The 20,933-nt window shown below is 36.0% G+C and overlaps 1 protein-coding gene and 1 long non-coding RNA gene across 3 annotated transcripts in view; one reads left to right on the top strand and one right to left on the bottom strand.

The window, feature by feature from the left end:
* LOC126864448 (protein Tob1-like) overlaps positions 1 to 20,933 on the top strand; it is a 120,471-nt gene that overhangs the window by 1,872 nt on the left and 97,666 nt on the right. The gene's annotated exons all lie outside the window — the stretch shown is intronic.
* On the bottom strand, positions 2,704 to 20,531 carry LOC126864472 (uncharacterized). The gene is made up of 2 exons (XR_007689198.1): positions 13,083 to 20,531; positions 2,704 to 12,988 (listed from the first exon to the last, which is right to left on the bottom strand). It is a non-coding gene; the product is annotated as an uncharacterized LOC126864472 (long non-coding RNA).

The raw sequence follows: 20,933 nt of genomic DNA, 5'->3' as shown, positions 1-20,933 counted from the left end.
CACTGTTCAGTGCTTTGCTTACTTCCCTATGTTATTTCATGATCATACACAAAAACCAAAATGCAGTAGGTGTGTCGTTATAATAATGCAATAATTGAATCAGCGCTCCATATGAGTCAGTAGTAGTAAATATGTAGAAAAATTCCACTGTCTGCAGATTTAAGTAAGTACTTAATGAAAATCATATAAAATATTAGGGGGATCTGTCAAGAACGATTATTTATCTACGAAACCATTCAGCGTTAGAGGGCAATAAAAGCAAGGGGGATTTCCCATCCTCGTACACGCCTCGCCCTTTCACATTAAACGGTTCGTAAATATTGACTTACAGTCGAGTAGGCGTGAAGATCGGTTCGTCATTTGTGCTCCACGAGTGGCTTCGTTGACAGCTGTAATTTGTATCGTCTGCAGTTTACATTGTTCGCGAGTAAACCGTTTCTCGGTGCCAGCATAACCGTACAGCCTTAAATCAATGTATGCCACGTAACGTTATTGATAAAAGGGGTACGTACGTATGTATCACGTTGCACGACAGTTATATATGCATGAGCTCGTGTTTTCCTCTTTTTCGTACATATATCTCCGATCCGTGAAACACAGAAGGGATAGTTTAAGAGTTTGTGTATTAGGAAATATAATATCTTCGATCACACGTGCACTTTGATACTATTACGCTACATGACATGTTTGCTGAGATGAGATAAGGCCGTTTGTCAATTTGACACAATCTTCTGATTATGAATTTTAGAACGCCCGTGGATGGATTTCACAAATCCATAGGGATCTGAATCTATTTAAAAATCCTCTCTAAATTATATTACGTTAAACAAAAAGAAAATTCTATTTATCCCTTCTACTATAACCTTTTTATTCACAAATTCGCTTTATCACAACTCCTATACCCCAGAAACAAATGGTTTCAAAATACCCACTTAGTAGAACCCTTCTCCGCCGACTTGCGAAACAATCGGCAACGGAGCGGAGCCTCAGATGAACCTAGCACAATGCGCGCGGCTAAGTATCGTAATCATCCATCACCGGATTCAAGCCAAACTCGTTGGCTTTCAACGCTAATTGTGTTATCGTTGATCTCATCCCTCGACGACCATTTATTAGTACGCGACCGTGTCTCAGAACTCAAGCAGAATCCTGCTTCTCATTTAAGAACGTTTCGTGGTCGTGTTTACGACGCGAAATTTGGCATAGGAGCTAAACGACAACGATTCAGCGTGGACTACGCTGCGACAGGTGTTGTAACTGTCCCAGATTCCGGTTCGTTTACCAATAGACAGTCTCGCTTAAATATATCAGCAGCTGCGCGGTCGATTTCACAACGGTAGGGTCTGCGGAATCCTTGCGAATCGATATCGCGATCGGTCAAATCGATAGCCGAATCGAGCCAAGCCAGCACAGCCAGCCCCCGTTGCGAAACGAAAAGGAAAGTCGATCTACGTTTGCATCTTTCGGCAGCAGAATGCAATCTACCGACATGGATCTGCGGCCGAGGACCGCCAATTAAGTTTGCAAAACGCCTCGCGTGTATTCACCCGTTTTCTTTGATTGCGTTTGTGAAAGGACCAGGAAGTTTATCCGCAGGATTTTTTTGTGAAAGGACTCTGTAGAGGTCCAAGAGTTGAATCTACCGTTCGTGTTAATTATTCATCTTTTGGGATTTGTGGCTGGATGCTTTTACGGTGCATATCGCGTATTATCTCCGTTGCTAGTTTCCGGAGCTACGCGCTTAACGAAGCGCGTAATTCGAAACTGAAACAATGAGCGATGAGAATTGTTGATACTTGACGCTTGGGTTAGGGTTGTTCTTACGAGTATTGAGATGAAGGTCCACAAATGTCAGCAGCGTTCTTTTCGAATAAGACATTGATAGTTTGCGAAAAGTTGAATGTCTTTGGCTGAATCTTTTGTAGTCCTGATGCTGGTTTTTTTTAGGATAGTGGATATATCGTGAATATATCGTTTGAGTGAGTTGTTTTGGGTTTTACAAGTGGCGGAATCGAGCTCTTCAGGGACGATGCGTAAGTAAAGCGAATCTGTAATTCTTTCTCTGTTCAAGAAATTTTATGCAGATTTAAGAAAGTAATAATTGATCGACGTAAAACCAAGAGTGTATAAAGGACGATTTGTTATTTCTCACCGATTCTTAAGAAATACCATCAATGGAATCTTATTAACAAATAATTCAATACATCGCCGTTCTCTGGTTTACGCTCTAACAATTAAAATAATCTTAGTTGAATTATGTAGAAAGTGGGGAAATGCGTTAAAATGTCTTGAATGTTCAAGAAAAATGTAATGAACAAACGTTTTCTTCACCTTAATAGTAACGTGTACGTGGTGTAGAATTTCTAGTAATATCAGTAATTTTTTCAATTATAAATGCTGGATATTTCTTTCTGTCCTTTTCTGTAGATGTTTGATCCGTAGGGACGAAGAAATGGCGCAAGGTTGTTCCTTGAAAATGCAGAATTCTTCTCGAGGCATTAGTAACCGTGGCAACCACTTAATTTCCGTAATTTTCTGTTTATTACTCGCTGAGTTATTGCGTTATCAAGGCAGGAATACGGCACGCTATTTTTGACACGTCCACGTGCAGCATTTAAATGCTTGCCTTGTTTTAGGAGCTCGGTCGTTTCAAGTACTCTGATCATGATGCGAGTTGTAAAAGATAGTATGAAATTTGATTAAATTGAAGTAGATATATATATACGTTTAAATGTGGTGTGCGTATAATTTATGTAACATGTAATGGTCAAGATAACGATAACGATGATGGCAATTTTGTAAGAGACAGATTAATTAAGTTAAAAATTATGGATCCTCAGAAGAGATTAAATTTATCAAAAAATATGTGCTTGAGTACCTTTTTATAAATTTATAGATACCTATTACTTGGACATATAGCAATAAAAATTCGTCAATTATTAATATACCTAATTATCTTTCTCCGTCGAATTAATTATCGATAAATGTCAATTAACATCCAATATCACTGACAAAGCGAGCGATTTAGTATCTAAAATTCCCATATAATCATAAATATCGTCATATTAATATCATAAGATTCATATAAATATGTATAAAATGTATTGAATAAGAATTTTTACCTCTTAATACTCCACAACGAAAAAAATCCAAAATTGAAAAAATAAACTTCCATCAAAATCAATTAGAGGTTTCAAACATCTCGTAAATCATAGCGGACGCACAATGCCGCGAAATTAATTAATAACCACTGGCAATTAATTACCTGCACCGAATAAAACAGAAGAAAGTTGGCGGCGGTTGGTGGGTCTCGAACAAAAGAGAGGCGTCGCGACGTCGTCGTTAATCGTCTTCGGGATAATTACGCGATTCAACCATTGGATTTTTGCGCGGAAACGCCGCGCTGCCCGAAAGCTCGTTGTTGCCGCATCGTGATTTCAATTCGCCGCCGAGCCTCTTTGCTCTTCTATATTTTTTTTATTTTTCTCTCTTTCTCTCTCTCTCTCTCTTTCTCTCTCTCTCTGTCTATCGCCACGAGCTCGAGCTTTTGTACGGTTCTCGCTGCCTGATTTTTGCATACCAAAAGCCACGGAATGTCGCTGCGCGAACGTTTGAACCCGCCTCGACCAATTACGTTCCGTGAATTACATCGCGACGCATCGCTTACAGAAATGTCGTTTTTGATTTTCGCGACGATGTCTCGTGATTCTGAAACGAATCCACCAGTCATGTTACACAGGTTAGCGTTTTAGAGTTTTAGAGGCTTCAGATTCTGTGTGTAATCGCAGACGAATTGTTTGATAAGAGGATTTTGTGATAAATGAGAAACCTAGTTTTCTTCTCTTAAATGTTCCAGAGCGCATTTAGCTGTGGCTTTTTCTGAAAATCAGTGCCTTCGGCATGTTATTTTTAGATAATTGGTGATTGTGAAGAAATCGACGACGAAATGACATTTAAGCGTAGCAAGGCCAAACGTGTTTAATTTCAAAGCTAATTGCGTAGATAGGTGACAAGTGATATCAAAATGACTTTGAAATCGGTTCTTTCATTATCAGCATAATTACTGACAAAGCGTTTCGTGTTTCCTTAATGTTACAACTCACTTTCAGTTACTTTCCTCATCTTTACTTAAAGACGCAACAAAATTCTATGCCATTCTCCCGATTTCATTGCATTCGAGATGATTTATTACACAAGTTGTGCATGAAATTTTAACTGGACCATATACGAAAATATACATATATATCAAAATATTATCCGGAAGTAGAAATAAATTACGGAAATTCATAAATTATGCAAAAACTATAAACGTAACGCAAAAAACAAATTTAGCATAAAACTTGCTACTTCTATATTTAATTCACGTACATGTATCCTGACGAAGATACTCGAATTTTTATGATTCAATGTCACTTTTGTTTCAACAAGTAAACAAACATTTAAAATAGCACAAAATTAAAATAAAAGGATTACAAATATTAATGTACCTATTAAAAGAATAGTATACAATTATTAACCTACACTTACTAACGTAAAAGATATTATCAAATGAATACACTAAGAAAAGTGACAAAATTCTTAATGTATTAAGAAATTTAACAATAAGATAGGAACGTAAATCTCAGGTATATGAACGTCAATTCTTTCACATAATATTTTCCTATCGAATTGAAAAAATTGTTTAATGATATAAAGAAGATACAATTGGATAGTAAATGATCGAAAGAAGGAAAGAACTTCAGACTTTAGATCTATGATTTCTTTACTGAGGTTCTTGATAAGCTAACAGTAGTCGTCATTTGTACAGCAACTGTTTCTCCTTCGAGCAAGGATGACACGCGTCGAAAAGCAACAAACACCTTTAGCGCTTGTTGCGTCTTCAACCATGCGCAGGTTACGTAATATTACAGATATTACTGATACATTATCACAGCGTCATTATTGCGTTGCTCGTAAACTTGGTCGTCAGTAAATTGATCATACCATCTGCGTCATCTAACGCGTTACTCTTCTGTCGTGATAATTATGAACCGTGTGATAATCAACAAGAAAGTTGCTGCATAAAAACTGCTTTGTGTTAGCAATTACCTGACATTTTATAATACTTGTTATCTCTTGAAATGCGTCATTGCCAGGTAATTAACGGTTCGAGCTTTGATTCGAGGTCATACTTTGATAAATCTATCTGCAATATACGATCTGTGATATTAAGGGGATTTTGATATATCTAAACTCCATCTTTCACATTTTTAATTTAACAAGATTTTTTCATTTGTACATTTTCAATTTGTGTTTGCAGTACAGCACGGGAATATTTAAAAGTTTGCTAAAATCAACGTTGTATTCGTTCGTATTCCTAATTCATTTAAGTATGAATTTTTTATTAAATTTGTGTTTGGAATAATACTAATATTTGGTAGAATCGACAATTAATTTATTAAAATTTATAGGTTTGATAATTGAGAAGTTGTGCATATTGAAGCTTTTATTAGCTTTAACGTTGTAGGACAGAACAGTTTAGAAAATACTATATGACAGACTGTGAGGTTCTTTTCAAGGTATTATAAAGATTGATAAAATCCATGTGTAAAAGTAGATGACATAAAAATGATGTAAGCAGGAAATCAATCAGTATCGTTTCCTTATCAGTTATCGAAATATACAGCGAAAGAAGTTATCAGATACAAGTAAATCGTTGAACAATATTTCGATTATGTGCTGATGAAATTGTAATTGTAATTGGTTGCAATGAAAAATAACATAGGGAGGAAAATAAAAGCTTCTTTTAACCACACTATAATCAATAGCATAACTGAATCACAGTTCTGTGTTTCAAAAAATCTCATACCACAAAGCAGAAACTTTCTCAATATTCTTAAGCGATATTATTATTATTATAAGAACAAACATTTATACTCTAAAAAAATATTGCAAAATCCAATCTGACATTGCATAAAGTCCCCCTTAATAATTTCTAAATAAATTTAAATAGCTCTTCAAATATCTAAATACTAAATCTGTCGCCTAAATTCTAAATAAATAACTAAATATTTTAAATACGAATTAGATTTCACTTATTGTTAGAAAATAACATCGTTCATACACAGAAGAAGTCACTCGCATGCTTCTCGTTACTAAACTACTCTAACAATAAATGCCGACATGTACTATAGAATCTATTTTTGTTAGTATATTTTATTTCCAAAATTCAAATAATCATCTGTATTTATATTTATAAAGAACATAACACGAAAAAGAGAAAGCGAAAAGACACATCTTTGCAGATCACGCGTTTCTCTTCTCACGGTCGCGGGCAGATCCAATTTCGCAATCCTGTTATTTCGGATATTATTATCGTTGAGGAAACAGTCGTAAAAGTCGTGCAACGAAGGTGCTGCGATTAACACGTTCCACCTAAAATTTGCACGCGTTCCGCGAACGTTTTTCCCTTAGAACTGAGATAATAATAGCCATTAGCGGCGTTAATTATCGGGCTTATCGCGAAATTTATCTCTTCAAGGTTGCCCACATTGGTGTGCATTACCGGAATAGGTATTATCATAAGTGACCTGCACTACACTTTACCCCACGTCTCGCTCGTTTGTGAATCAGGGTAGCAACTAATGCCTCGTTCTTTTTCCAGTCAACGTCCTAATTTACGCATGCCTGTCTTCAAACACGTTTGACACCCACTTCACTCGATTCATAAAGTTTATTTTGACGAGTGGAGAAAAATGATGTTGCAAATAATTTCCCAAATTGGTTAGTACCAAGGTGATGCATAAGCTCGTACGATTTTTACATATATTCCTTTGTATTATTTTGTCGAACGACTAAAGTTATTTGATTTATACGTGGAAAAATATACTATTTTCTTCGTCGCTCCTGCTTTGAAGTTCTACCTCCAGTAGTGAAACAGAAGTATACGTTTTTCTAATTTTTCCATATTTCTTTCTGAGCAAATAATGATGAAATGCAATGAATTAATCGAACGAGATATAGGACACCAAGAAACCAAGACCGACATAGCATTAACATATAAAACAAATAACTTTATTCGCTCTAAAATATAGTAGAAGGAAATATATCAAGAAAATGCACGAGCTTATGAACCATCCTAATATATTCACCATTTTATCAAACAAATTATGCAACACAATTGCATCAATTTCTATATATAAATTGAAAGTTTCGCAATTCTACCGCAGCTATGCAACAAGCAAAATCAATCCACCGACCAAAAAGCGATAACTACTCTTAAAAGTGAAAATCTCATCCTCTGGTGTATAATTTCGCAAGATAATAAATAATCCATTTCAATTTGTCTGGACTGTGTTCGTTAAATAAATAACGCTACCATTAATACGTCTCTGACATCTTTCGAAAAGTTGATCTCCGGTTTGCTCAATTACAGAGCGCGGTGCGCTGTATTTTTCACCATGAATTCGTAATGCTTCCCCGTTCGTCCGACAACGATAGCTCTCCGCGCGTTCAAGTACGCGGCAATGGATCGAAAACACCTCGTTTCCTATAATTGCACGGCAAACAGTGGTTAATTACCTCCTCGACTGGCTTTTAAAACATGGTTACATAATGCAAACGTGCCGGAGAGTTCGGTACCGTTATTCGTCCGGCCATCACTCGTGCAATCTCATATTTTCGATGAAAAAGCAGGAAAGAAAAATACGAGTATGTAAATAGCAAAGAGCGTATCCATCAGAGAAATCAGTCTGCTGCATTATTCCGAATAAATCTTCAATTACATTTCTTTCATTGTCGCTGTTAGGATCGTTTTTATTGTTCGAGGCTTTTCAACGAGGATAATTTCAACTCGTACAAATATTGTAATTAAATTTACCGAGAATATCTGCTAGCATTGATAATTACCACGTATAATCACGGATTGGAGTTGAGTGATTTATCACAGAGATATCAATGTTGAATTTATTTCACGTTTGATTTGGCGTGTTTGATTTTCGGCTGTTGGATTTTTCTGGGCTGCACGTGTTATTCGAACGCCCTGCTATTCTGGCACACTCGATTTCATGATAAAAAATTGATAATTATTTACTAAGGTAATTCATTTTGTCATTTCATTATACCCTTGACGCAAGTTTCTTTTAATTGGAATATGACGTCTGTTCATTGTTTGCAATATTCTCGCCGATCGCATAACTGCCTCATGTAACAACGAATTACTCGGTTAGTGTATTAAAACAGGTAATTCCTGAAGTTGACTGAAGACATGTTAATGAGTTGCTCAAACGCGTCTGGGAATAATTGGAAAGAATACTTCCAAGCAACTGGTTAAAGACCAATTAACAGTCGATAACAGAGAATATTATGTACACATAGCGCGTATTATAGGTTTATAAAAAACGAAGAACGCTAATTGTTCACCTGTTCAAGGCTCGAAAATTTCCTGTCTAGACTCTGTGGCGGTAAACTTTCCATGCACAAACAAAGAACTTTATCTGGTATCTGGCTGAATCTCTTGTTCCACTAAAAGCAATTTAAAGATACAAAAGTACATGAATACACTCACAAGTATTAGAATATTTACAGAAAAGCAATTAATCCGAGAAGATATTTAGAAGCTGTAGAAACTTTCAGGATTCTTATTTCGTTTGAAGGATCTCGTAAATTATAAACGATTAATATCTTACCTTGTATATATGTACGTTGTATAGCCGATGAATTTTTATATTATAATATTTCGCGTTCTTTGATCCCACATAACACGTTTAGAATTTTCCGAACTTCTTCTCTACTTTATTTAAAATCTTTTCGACGAGGTCTCAGCTTTAAATCAAAGAATTGAGCACGCCAATGTCTAACTCTCGATTGATTATTTTTCTATAATGGTAGCAAATGACTTCTACAAATCTTCATTGCGTGTTCTATATCAATCTTACTTAGGTTTTATCTCATTGATTGCGAACCCATTAAAGTCGATCTGTAACTGGTATGGCTGATCATATCGTCATATTGGTAATATGTTCAGAAATCCACAAATATGTGATTAAAAAATAAAGAAGTATTCTATGTTATACGTATTATATTATTTCAACACTATTAAATTATACGTACATCTATAGATTATTAGATATTGATACACACAACACTTTACGATCGATATTTATTAAATTACCATGAAAGTAAAAGTTATTGAAGTCTGATAGACTTCGCCCTTACGAGTTAATAATCGGTACAGAGATTGCCAAAAGTAAACCACCGACTAATAAAAGGAATACCTAATGTAGGGAAAATGGGGAGAAGAGAAGAGAGGAAGGAATCACGGACAACGTGGAAAGTGGAGCAATAGTGGAGAGTTTCCGGGACGAGCGCGGAGTGGTTCGCGCGATAATCGATCGCCGGTCTAATCGATTCGATACACCCACGCCCGTTCCAATCAGTGGTCGCACGACTTACACAAGACCGCAGCGATTGGTCGATGCACGCCGGTGCACTTCGTTTTCGTTTCGGCATCATCCATCGCGTTTTCCGGCAAGCCATAATTTTTGGCCACGATCACACTGATATCCGCGCGAATTTATAGCCTATACATATTTTGCATCGGTCGCGTGCACCATATGCTCCATGTTTCCCTTTCCGCTATTCGATTTTTTGGAAATTTCCGAAGCCTGTTCTTTATTAGCATAATGTGCACTTTCACGTCCTTTAACGATTAAACGTTTGCAATAAAACTTGAACTGTTGGATCACAAATTCTATGTTTTATGATTTATCGTTGTGTCCATCCGATTCAAAGGGATACGAAAATCGCATTTTTATTTATGGAATCACAAAGTAAATGACAATTTGGAAACACTTCGTTACACAATTATAATTATAAGTCAAAGGATAATTTATATAATTACACAACTGTAGAGTAAACGCTATACTTCTAAGCTGTTTTAGCTGTATGATGGTTTCGGTAACTATTGGGTTGGCAACTAAGTGGTTGCGGATTTTGTTATTACCACCTAATGGCAAAATCCGCAATCACTTAGTTGCCAACCCAATAGTTCTTCGTTATTCGTTGGAATTTTTCGCGAATCTCGAATTACATTTTAAATGGTTTACATATCGGTAATATTACACCGTTAACGTATCACACCTCTAAACTATTGTATTCTCTTATTTGAGCGTGATAATTTCCAACTCGAAAGTCGAGCAAAGAAAAGAATTGGCGTTCACAGGGATAACGGAACGAACAGTAGATATATGATAATAGGTCGATACAACGCGGTAATAGCGGTATTAATGAGCGATAGCAGGAAAAAGGTAACGGTACCGATAACACACGGTGACAGATGCAGCTGGTGTAATTTGAGGCTGGAATGACACACGATTATTAATTACACACGTGTCATAGGATCGTGAATTTTCATGTCGATTCGACACTTTAACGGGACTCGTATTTGACTGGATTGGATTGGGAATATTGCAAGTAACTTGGAAACCGGATAAGACAACTGACACGATGATCGACAAGATGACTTCTATTAGAAGAATGAATTGTGCGTTCATGAAGAATTGTGGTCATAATGTACGTTATACATTTTTAAGAATTTATATTATTTACTAAGAAGTATATAAAATAGCTGGATCACTATAGATTTTAGAATCTCTACTCTCAGTGTAAAATTTAATTTCATATGTCTTTGTAGAAATATTTAATGAGCTTCATTCATTCATCTATAATGAATAATGTGCTATATTTTTAATACACGTACGTACTTGTTTGCCTTGTACATGTTTCATCTACAAACATTATATTACAGCGGGTGGAAGATACGTTAATTGAACACCTTTACTAAATGGAGAAAAAAAGCTTTCGTTGATACTCATTACGATACAGCGATAATCATTAATTGTGATGAAACGTTTGTTTCTTTGATATTTTTATTTGTGAATCAGTGTATCTATTATCGTTTATCTATTATCGTTATTATCGAAGAATAAATTAGACTTAATTTAGCAGCTTATAATAAAGCAACTTATGGAAAAAGTAGATAACGATGATAATCGAGAAGGCGGATTAATTTAAAAGATAAATATCTTGCGAGAGAAATAATATTTTGAAGAAAAATCGTATTTCTGTCATACTTTATTTTCTACAACATTTTTAGATTTAAACAAAAGTGCAACAATTACATTAAAGAATTAACTAAAACTACGTTCAACGAATACCATTCCCAAAACTTACAGCTACCTATAGTCACCTAACTCTCAACAAATTAATAAAACAAAAGATAAGAAAACGTTAATCTGATGTTAATAATACAACAGTCTACTCTAAATTGTATTAATCTTCAATATTTTTCAAATAACCATAAGATCCATTAAGATCAGTATCAAATCTACGATCAAACTCGCTTTAATCGTCAACAAACAATTAAGCAGCTAAATTACTCGTCTCTTATATCAGAAACATTGACAATCGATCGTTCAAACGAATCTAATACACAAAGAGTTGCTTTCAACCGCATCATCGATCTTCACGCAGCGTCGCCGTTATTGAAGCCATACTTCTTCGCTGCGCCTCATGCTAATGAGGTTAGTATATCATAACGTCTAGAGAACGAGTGCAGGTCGCAGATAAGTCCTTTATTTATACAAGGAATTAGTATGGCCTCCGTGTGCGCGCGAGTGTACACGACCGCAACACGCGGGTAATGCGCTATTATTCAATGGAGTTGCACGTATATGTGTGCTTGCTGGCAATAAATTGCATCCAGGTAATGCGTATACCCTGCCGTCGGAAGTAAATCTTCGAAGAGGTTACGCCCCCTTTCCAGCCGCATCGAGAACGTTTTCTCGAAACTCGACCGGTTCTACCGAGAAATCGAGAGTCACTCCAAACGTTTCGCTCTGTTTTATAGGTTTTTTAAGGGCTGCGTCTGCCAACATTCGCTGTTCGATAATTTAAGGTTTGCGGTAGGCGAGGAATCGTGAGTTTTGTAAAAATTGGTTTTGGATGGATTTGCTTTACCTAAGTCTTGAGTCGCGAGCGATTTTCATATTTTTTTGTACGAGCTCGCGAACAAAATACATATCTTGTATAGGTTTATCATTAGGAGATTTTCAATGCAGCAAGGAAAAAGAATGAAAATAAAGGAAGAAGAGGGAAATATTCTTTTTTGTATTAACTTGCAACATACAAATGGCGTGGCCTGATGAAATTAGCAGAGTATGTCTAATAGAAGGCGATTTCAACATCGTTCGTGACTGGATGGTTAATTTGCAAAATTAAATCATTTATCTCAGCGTGCAATATTTCAAATACAATCGTTGGCATTCGTCGTATTACGATCATAACCTTAAGCATATATAGAGAGTTGCCGAGGAAATATAACGCACGAAATAAATTGGCTTCATTCGATCAATTCTTCGGTATAATCGTAATAGACTTTCATCTGAAAAAGCTAACTCGATTGCTCTATGCAATAATTCCTATGTAATATTGTTTCATTAAAAATTGATTGACTCGCGAGTCGTCACGTTATTATTGGATTTTTGGATTTCATGTTTTATTAAATGAAAAACGAGCTTCCTTAATTACCTCATTAGTGGAATTATAATTAAACGATTTCAACTAGTTCGTTTCGAAGGAGCACCGTTTCGTCGAAAACCATTTATTTTTAGTAATTACACACTTGTCGCCACTGCGCGAGACAGAACACGGTGACAGAACAGCGTTCATTAGAAATACAGTAAGATCGATAATGGAACCTGCGAACCTTGACCCAGCCATAGTTACGTCAATGACAATGTTTCAATAGCACAATGGAATCCGGAAGACGTGGCTGAGAAATTCATTCGATTTCCAGGCAACGATGATTTTCATCTTTCATTTCGTCTCGATGAGGAAATCGATGGTAGTCGACGATAAGGCAGTGTGGTTTGTAGGCAGAAAGCGTCCTTTTCGAGCATTCGAGTGAAAGTCGGTCAAGGGATTGGTGAAAATTGGAACGAGGCGTTGACTTCAAAAAAACAAAAAGCGAAGTTGAAGAATATATAGCGACTTGCGAATATATTTCAAGAGTTTCATGAATATACGCTGCTCAAAAAACTTACAATTAGAGTATCGTTTCTCGTATTTTTTATTTTTATGCATAACGTGTGTCTGCGGATTCTTTTCTTTTTTCAATCTTCATACAAATCTTTTTGGTTTCTTCCATTTTTTTTTTCTTTGCTGGTATTTCACAGCTTTTTTTACGAACAAGTAGCTGTTTCAATGCTCTCGCTTATGTGAGTGATAATTATCTTTATTCACGCAGAGCGCCTTGTTTTCTTCCAATTTTTTCTACACTATTTCACGCCTGTTTCCTACGTAAATTTCGAAAAATTATTAAGATTCAGCACACAGGTTTTATCACTGTAAGAATTATTATACTACGTAAAGAATAAGAATGAAATGAAAAAAAGTTCCACGCATTGCCGTAATCTTCGTTAAGTCTGGCCCCTTGTTTTGTTCCTAGTTTTTGCCATAGCACTTCGTACATCTGTTATTTATTGTATAAACAATTGGTTAAAAAGTTGACGTGTTTTTGCTGTGTTTAGTCTTCCTTGAGTACGCTCGAATGAAAGTGTGCCCATGCGAGTTTCATTTCAAACGAGCGAACTTGATACGCGTTGTCCGGCCGCAACCGGTATAATCCACTTTGAGTGTATTCTTTGCTCTGCAAGCTTCTTATTGCGTAAACCACAAACATTTTTCTGCAAATGGAGATTGTTAATGATTCCATTATTACTCATGGTTACAAATATTAACTATTTTTATTTATTTTTGTCTATCTCGAATTGATTATTACTTAGCTCGAATTTTAATCGAAGGTATTAGAGTTTTCCAAAGAGAATAATTTCCAGATAAACTGCTATCAATATTTTATGCATGATGAATACCTAATTGGAATATGATACGTCTTTAAGCGATACGGTCATGCATCATTAATGTTCTAATGAAAGTACAATTGATATTCCCATCTGTCACATTCTGTATGCTAATGAGCTTATACGGTGTCTTCGTATATCATTAATTCACGTTGATATTGCTTTGTGTCTCATTTCTACCTCTCAAATTACAATTTCCAGAGGGGTCAAAAGCAATACGTATGAAAAATTTAAATATCGTAGTTGCACGACAGTATCGATCGATCCAAGCGGAAACCTAGCATCTTCGTTATATACGAAATATACAAATATCGTTGTTAGAATATTCCACACGTATTAATATAACGCACATATTGTTATTCAAACTTCGTGCAACGCAAAAAACTATACAACTTCACGGACCAAATAGAATTAATCGAAGCCCTACGAGGATTAGAAAGAGATTCTAGCAAAAATGCTGTTACTTGCAAAAATATCCAACGTTAGAACTGCTAATAACTGAAGTATAAAACTTGCGTTCAGCAAATGGAAATAAAAGTTGCATGAAGAAGACGTGCGGTATAAGAAGAAAAAGTATCTTCCGTCTATATATTTTACAAAAAGAGTTACTCAAGTATCCAAAAATGTGGCAAATTTATAAAAATTTCCATGGAAAATTACTAATTGACCAATTTTAGTCATTGGTCATTGTACTACTCTGGCGCTTCTAATATCAACCTTTTCTGAATCTTCCCATATTTTTGTTTCAAGGCTCATATTTAAACAAACAGAAGGAATTTTTATTTTGATATTTCGCAAATAATCTCAACCATAGCAAAAATTGGAAAACAATACGTAATTTTATGCTGCATAAAATTTAAAAGACTTTGGAGGAATAAATGAAGAAGAACGGGTCGAGAAAGATCCAAAGAACCAATATAGTAGAGTTTAGAAGAGAATAATAATAGAAAAGAATGATAATTGTTCTGTAGAAGAGAATAATAATTGCTCGAGAAAATAAAATGAATGAAATTATTTTACGTTGGATACAAGCACGCAGAAGAGAAGAAAAGGCTCAAAAAAGGCTCAGAAAAAGTAAATAATCCACGTGTTTAACGGAGAAATCGAGGGAAAATAGGGACAGAAGGGGAAACCTAGAGAGTATCCTAATCTACCGCACGCGGAATTAATGTTAGGTCTATTCTAATAGTAATCCTCCACGTCTTCCTCCGCATCGCATATGTTGCCTTGATGCGCACACGGAACTTTCCTCGTGCAAATAAGGAGCTGGAGCGTAAGTTGCCACCCATTACGCGATACACACTGGCGCATGAAACTATATTGTTACGACCTTTCCTGATGAACCTTTTTGTTCTGGAAAGGAAGTTGGTATTTGGGGCGGTAGTACCACGATAAAATTGATTAGGACGCGGAGAAAATATGACTGATTAATTGTGACAGTTCTATCCCTACATTTTATAGTCTTCTGATTAGGTGTGGGTTTTAAACGAATTGAGAAAATAAAATGGTAAATATAGATTTTAGAAATAAATATTGTCAATAAATACAAGAAATGCATTCCTGTTACATGAAAACTGTGGACTTTTGATATTTACCATGTTTGGAATTAGTTAAATTTACTTATTTCTCTATACACCATACTCTTAACATTATAATATTGTAATAATATTATTCGTGCAATAAAATTGATCACCTATTCTATTGGCTAATATTACTAGATCGTAAATAATTGTGCAGGAAGACTCAGAAAGCAAAAATTATTAGCAAACAATTCCATAAAAGAAACATGAAAACAATGAGAGTATTGCATAACTAGCAATAATCTTTGTTATCTTATCTATTCGATAAGAAAACAAAAACTGTGTCGCTTATATTTCACAGACTTAATATAGTTTATAGATTAAGGATAATTTCATATATCTTTATATTATTCCTCAATAAAACCTGCAACCCCTTTATTTCCAATTCATTATAATTGCTATCCACGCAATTAACGCCCACATCAATCGTTTCCGTTACGCGCTTCCTCGATTCACACAGATCCCGCTCATCGTCCTTCGTCTGACCAGACACTTACTCATTCTACTAACAAACGATCTGAAGCCAACCCACGCAGTTCTATTCTCAATTTCAATCTTCAAACAACTTCACCGTACTTTTTCCATTTATGTACAATTCCTGCAAAAAGAACTTACAAGCACATTTTAATTGCCAACTTCATTCATTTATCGTAAATAAAATAAACTATTGCCTCTTCTTCGCTAAAATAAATTACTCTCTCTTTCTCCGTCAAAGAACAGTAAAAGATTTTCATGCTTCTGCCACTTAAAATAAATGCATCTCCGATAAAAAAAAAGAAAAGAAAAGAAAAGAAAGAAAACTACAGTTCGAAGAATAGGTAATTGTATTTTAGCTGTAACGAATGTGCTAACGAGAATTCCCTTTCATGGGAATTAAAAGCGTGCCAGGAACTCTGGATGAGAATTAACCAAATTGCAGCGTTGGTGATGGGAGACTTCAACAAACTCTGCGACGAAATTAAGACGTTGAGGGAACCCGTTGAATTACTCCACGTAGACGTCCTAGACGTAGGTCGTCGAATATTTCGCTTTTATATGTACGTGTGTTTACATGTGTAAGGCTTTGTGTGAAGAAATGATGTTTCGGATGGCGCCACCGGCAGCGCGGCACCTACGGGCGGGTCCACACTAGGTCACGGGTCGATTTTCACCACGTAACGTTCCAATTCGCGCTTGATATTGATCTGAGCTTTTCCGCCCACGTTACAAACCGCCTTCCGGGCTGGCGTGGCTCCGCGTGCTCGTGCGAGAGGGTTGAAAGCGTTCTCGCCGGCCGCGCGGCCCCAAAGGCTTCCGGAGAATTCGAGAGTGGTCAGAAATCGAGATCCGCCAGCTTTTAGGGCGTCGCGGCTCTCTTTGATGCATCCTTAGCCGCGTGTAATGGAGCGAAACTCGGGATACGAGAGAAATTCAGAGTATCTTCATTTCTTTCTGCCGTTTCTTTTTCTTCTCAGCTTTTTTCATTCTTCCTTTCTTTTTTCCATTGTTCAGGGAAGAAGTTTCGAGAGCTTTTGTTTCGAGAGAGGTTAGTGTTCAACAATAAAATTATTTTTTTATCGATTACAGATAATTTGACGAATGATACGGAAGACATAGAATAAAGTGAAAAATATACACTTCCGTCGATAAGTCATTTGCCTAGTTTGTGCAAAATTTGTTAGAATTAAACATTTGTATAAAAAATTCTTTTCACGTTGCTTCGTCCATTATTTTGAGATTTGTGCCGGTGATTATGAAAGTGGCCTAAGTCACAGATTTTTCGTCTCGAGATATTTAAAAGTATTGCGTTTGATGTATGAACTGAATTCTGTTGAACGATGCAACAACCAATTCGCTCCACCAGTTGAATTTTTACAAAAGAGCTTTGCAAAGATGATTTCACATTATTACAATGCAAATAGACGCGAAGCAAAATGAGCGATAAATTCATTTTCTTTTTCGTTATTGATTTAGGCCACTTTCATAATCACCTGCACATTTGACGTAAGTGCTGACTTTATTTCACAATACAGGTTATTTGATGGTATAAAAACTTGCATATTTTAATTCGACCAAGTATTCGGTAAATAATCCAAAAGATCATGCGTTCACTCTAACAATCATTTTGCTCAATACAAGCAAGCGTACGATTTATGAACAGGACTGTACGTGATATGATTAGCGAAGGTAATTTAATTATTTGATTTCGATCTTATATTTACTTTATCGTTTTATCTTCCATTATGTTATATTTACTTTATCTTTTTATCTTCTATTATGTTATATTTACTTTATCGCTTCTTGATTCTCTTTGCGAATTTTAATTCTTTTTTCCATTATTTTCCTTTATCGTTGGGAGAAGAATTTTGGAAGTTTCTATCGTAAAAATAGCCTCAGTATTTAAATTTCAATAATATGTTGTTTGATGACATAAAATATAATTTTATGAATGATATGAAGAAAACATCGATAAAAATGGATCTCATTTTCACGATCTCTGTTGTATGAAATAGAATGACACAGTGTTATTATGTCGCGAAGATTCTCGAATGACTTGCGACACTGGTTTCTGGAAAAAGACTTCGAGCGTGTAGTTCTATTTTAAAGTACCCGTAACCTTAGATTATAGAAGACTTGCTTGATTTTATGGGATCGCGTATTACGTCTATACGAAACAAAAGAAAGTGGAAATGCCATGAAATATCATCCACGAACAACTTGTATGATACATCTGTATGTCCCATATTTTTATTTTTTATTCTTCTTCGCTTTTGGTGTATTTATATATTCCATACATATAAATACGAAAAAAAGATTGAGATTTTTTAATTATCTTATCATAATATAACCCAATTTATCTCGAAATTTAATTCCAATACCGAAATATAGTTTGTATTGAAATTCACATATGTGAAAACGTTAATTTTCGAGAAATACGAAGAAATAAAGAAGTTAAGATGATAAAGTACATAAACTACATAAACTACATTAACGCTACAAGTCCACAACATTCAAGGAACAAATGCCATAAGTATCGGAACGAATATAAATGTGTTTTTTCTTCCCATTCAAAATCTCCATTCCTTGCATTTGCATGACTTACCGCTTCCATTGTGCGATGCTTAAGACGTTAAAACCGCTCATTAAGGCCCATTTTTCTATCCACCAGCCTAATTCAAACCTTAACAAAAAATGATCGACGTTATCGTGGGAATCACGCGTTCTGGATGCAAAACAGGGAAGTTCAAGTTGGAAATTTCAGTGGGGGTCCGCGCTAGATAAATCCTCGAGATACGGGGCCCACACTCCCATCGGGTGGTCGATCAATCGGCCGTGCGAAGTAGAAGTTCGCCATGGTGGTTGAAGTTACCCTCTTGCGGAGTCAGTCACGCCCCGAGTTCGACGACCTCGCGTGGCCGCGCGGTGCCAAATCACCAAGGATGGGAAGCAGCACGAAATACTTCTCTGTGTTCCGTCACATCGGTCGACGCGCCGTCGTTAATTCGAGTCGATCGATCGTCCAGGGTCGCCTGTTAAAATAGCACCCCTCCCCCTTTTCCACGACGTCACTGACGTGTCCTTGAGAGAATTCAACCCCCTTGCTCCGATAGGCTAAATACGAGCATCCTTTGTAGCTTGTGTGGAAAAAGGATCGTACCTTGGTATGGGGTTCGCTGATGGTTTGCGAGGGTTTATTAAGCGTGTATTGGTGTGTTGGTGTGGGGTGTTTGAGGATTGAGCGATTGACTTTGTTTAGATTTGAAATTTGGGAAATGGTGGACGTAGGGGATGGATCGAGAGTTCTGTACTAGTTGGTCTGGAGTGGCTGTTAATAGAACTTTTGTAATTTGACATTTAAATGGAAAATGTGGTTAGCAAGTTTAGGAAGAAAAGCAAATGTTTGTTTCGTAATCTGATTAAAAGTGGTAGAGGTTTGATCAAGAATATATTAAAGTATACAATGTATCAAAACCAATTTAACTAACTGAAACTCGTATTATTGTCAATATAGAATTATTATAACTCGAGAGGAAAGATAAACGAAATAAAAGAAATCGATTAAATTAAGGTGCGAACTGACAATTTCATGATGATCCTTGTCAATCAGAAAGGGTTGTGGATAATACAATTTTTATAGTTTGGTAAGAAGCATACACAAGATAAACATTGAATTAAGATGAACTAAAAGTTTCATTAGATTGTTGTCAATTAACAAAGTTTGTGTGGTTTCAAAAGACAGATGAACAGAACAGATAAGAAGTTAAGTGAGCTAAGAGACGAACAAAATAAAAGATAAATTAAGACATAATAATTGAGAGCGTCCCTTTTTTCAAATTTCCTGATATTCTAATATTTGTTTGCGTCAACGTCCGAGACACAAATTGGTTTCACTCGATGTACAAACACAGTCTCATCTCCATTGTCGAGATTAAAGACTTTTATACCCCAGTAGCTCGATGCTTGATACAATTATTCATGGAGAGGGAAACTTTAACTCTTCCCTGTGCACGCCTTTTAATAGAGATTGACGTATCGTAAATCCACAGTAACGCGGAGCTTTAAACAGATTCCACGAGTTAGGGGTCATTTAATCGAGTCAAGGGTGTGTACAGCATCCCTTCGTTACACATCATGCAAGTTTGCGTACATTGTATGCAAAATACAGCCGTAACTTTGAAAAACCTTCTTCGTAGCAATTTTCAAGAATATTATTCGAAAAAAACTTTACGATTGACTCGTAACTTTACATTTAAATTTACGCCTTGGATAAGACTGTTATTAAAAATGACAAAGATTAAACTGTCAGGCTGAATCTTGATTAAAATTGAACAATCAGACTCGTATTAATTAAATGATTAGATAATTTTATTTAATATATATATATATATGTGTGTGTGTATGTGTGTGCGTGTGTGTGTGTATAATAATTGGATTATGATAGAATTTATAAAAGCGATTAAAGATAGATTACAAAAATTAAAATTCTTATCAGAAGATTAAAATTCGTTTCCAATGCTTCTGCTCGTATATCTCCAACTTCCTATTCGTACGTCACGTGTCTGGCTTCAAATATTACAGGAAAAAAATTTGAAGTAGACACAGACGATCGATGTAAGCTTGGACGGTAAAAAGAAAAGACTCTCTAAATGCGTAGTTGCTACGATGAGAATATAAGCGTATGTGGAACGCCTATAACTGTTAAATCGTTATCTCTATTATAGCAGTATCTTTCGTAAAGCGGATAACACGGCACCCCTTAACAGGTTAGCAACCCTCTTTTTTTCGGTGGATTTTTTGTGAAGCGTGCATGCAAAAATCGAGCCACGTTATCCGACCGTTTTCTTGTTTTCCTTGTTCCGTCTCGTGGAAAAAAGTCGGTCGTCGAGAGGGAATGTTTTCCGGCGACCGATCAATACCACAACCTCTCGGTTTCTTCTCACCCTCCGAGATTCCCGCCGCTCCCTTTCGCACCCCT

Source organism: Bombus huntii, chromosome 4, assembly GCF_024542735.1.
Source record: "Bombus huntii isolate Logan2020A chromosome 4, iyBomHunt1.1, whole genome shotgun sequence".
In the NCBI taxonomy this organism is placed as follows: Eukaryota; Metazoa; Arthropoda; class Insecta; order Hymenoptera; family Apidae; genus Bombus; species Bombus huntii.
The sequence above is the reverse complement of the archived record's forward strand: the minus strand, read 5'-3'. Positions and strand labels throughout refer to the sequence as shown.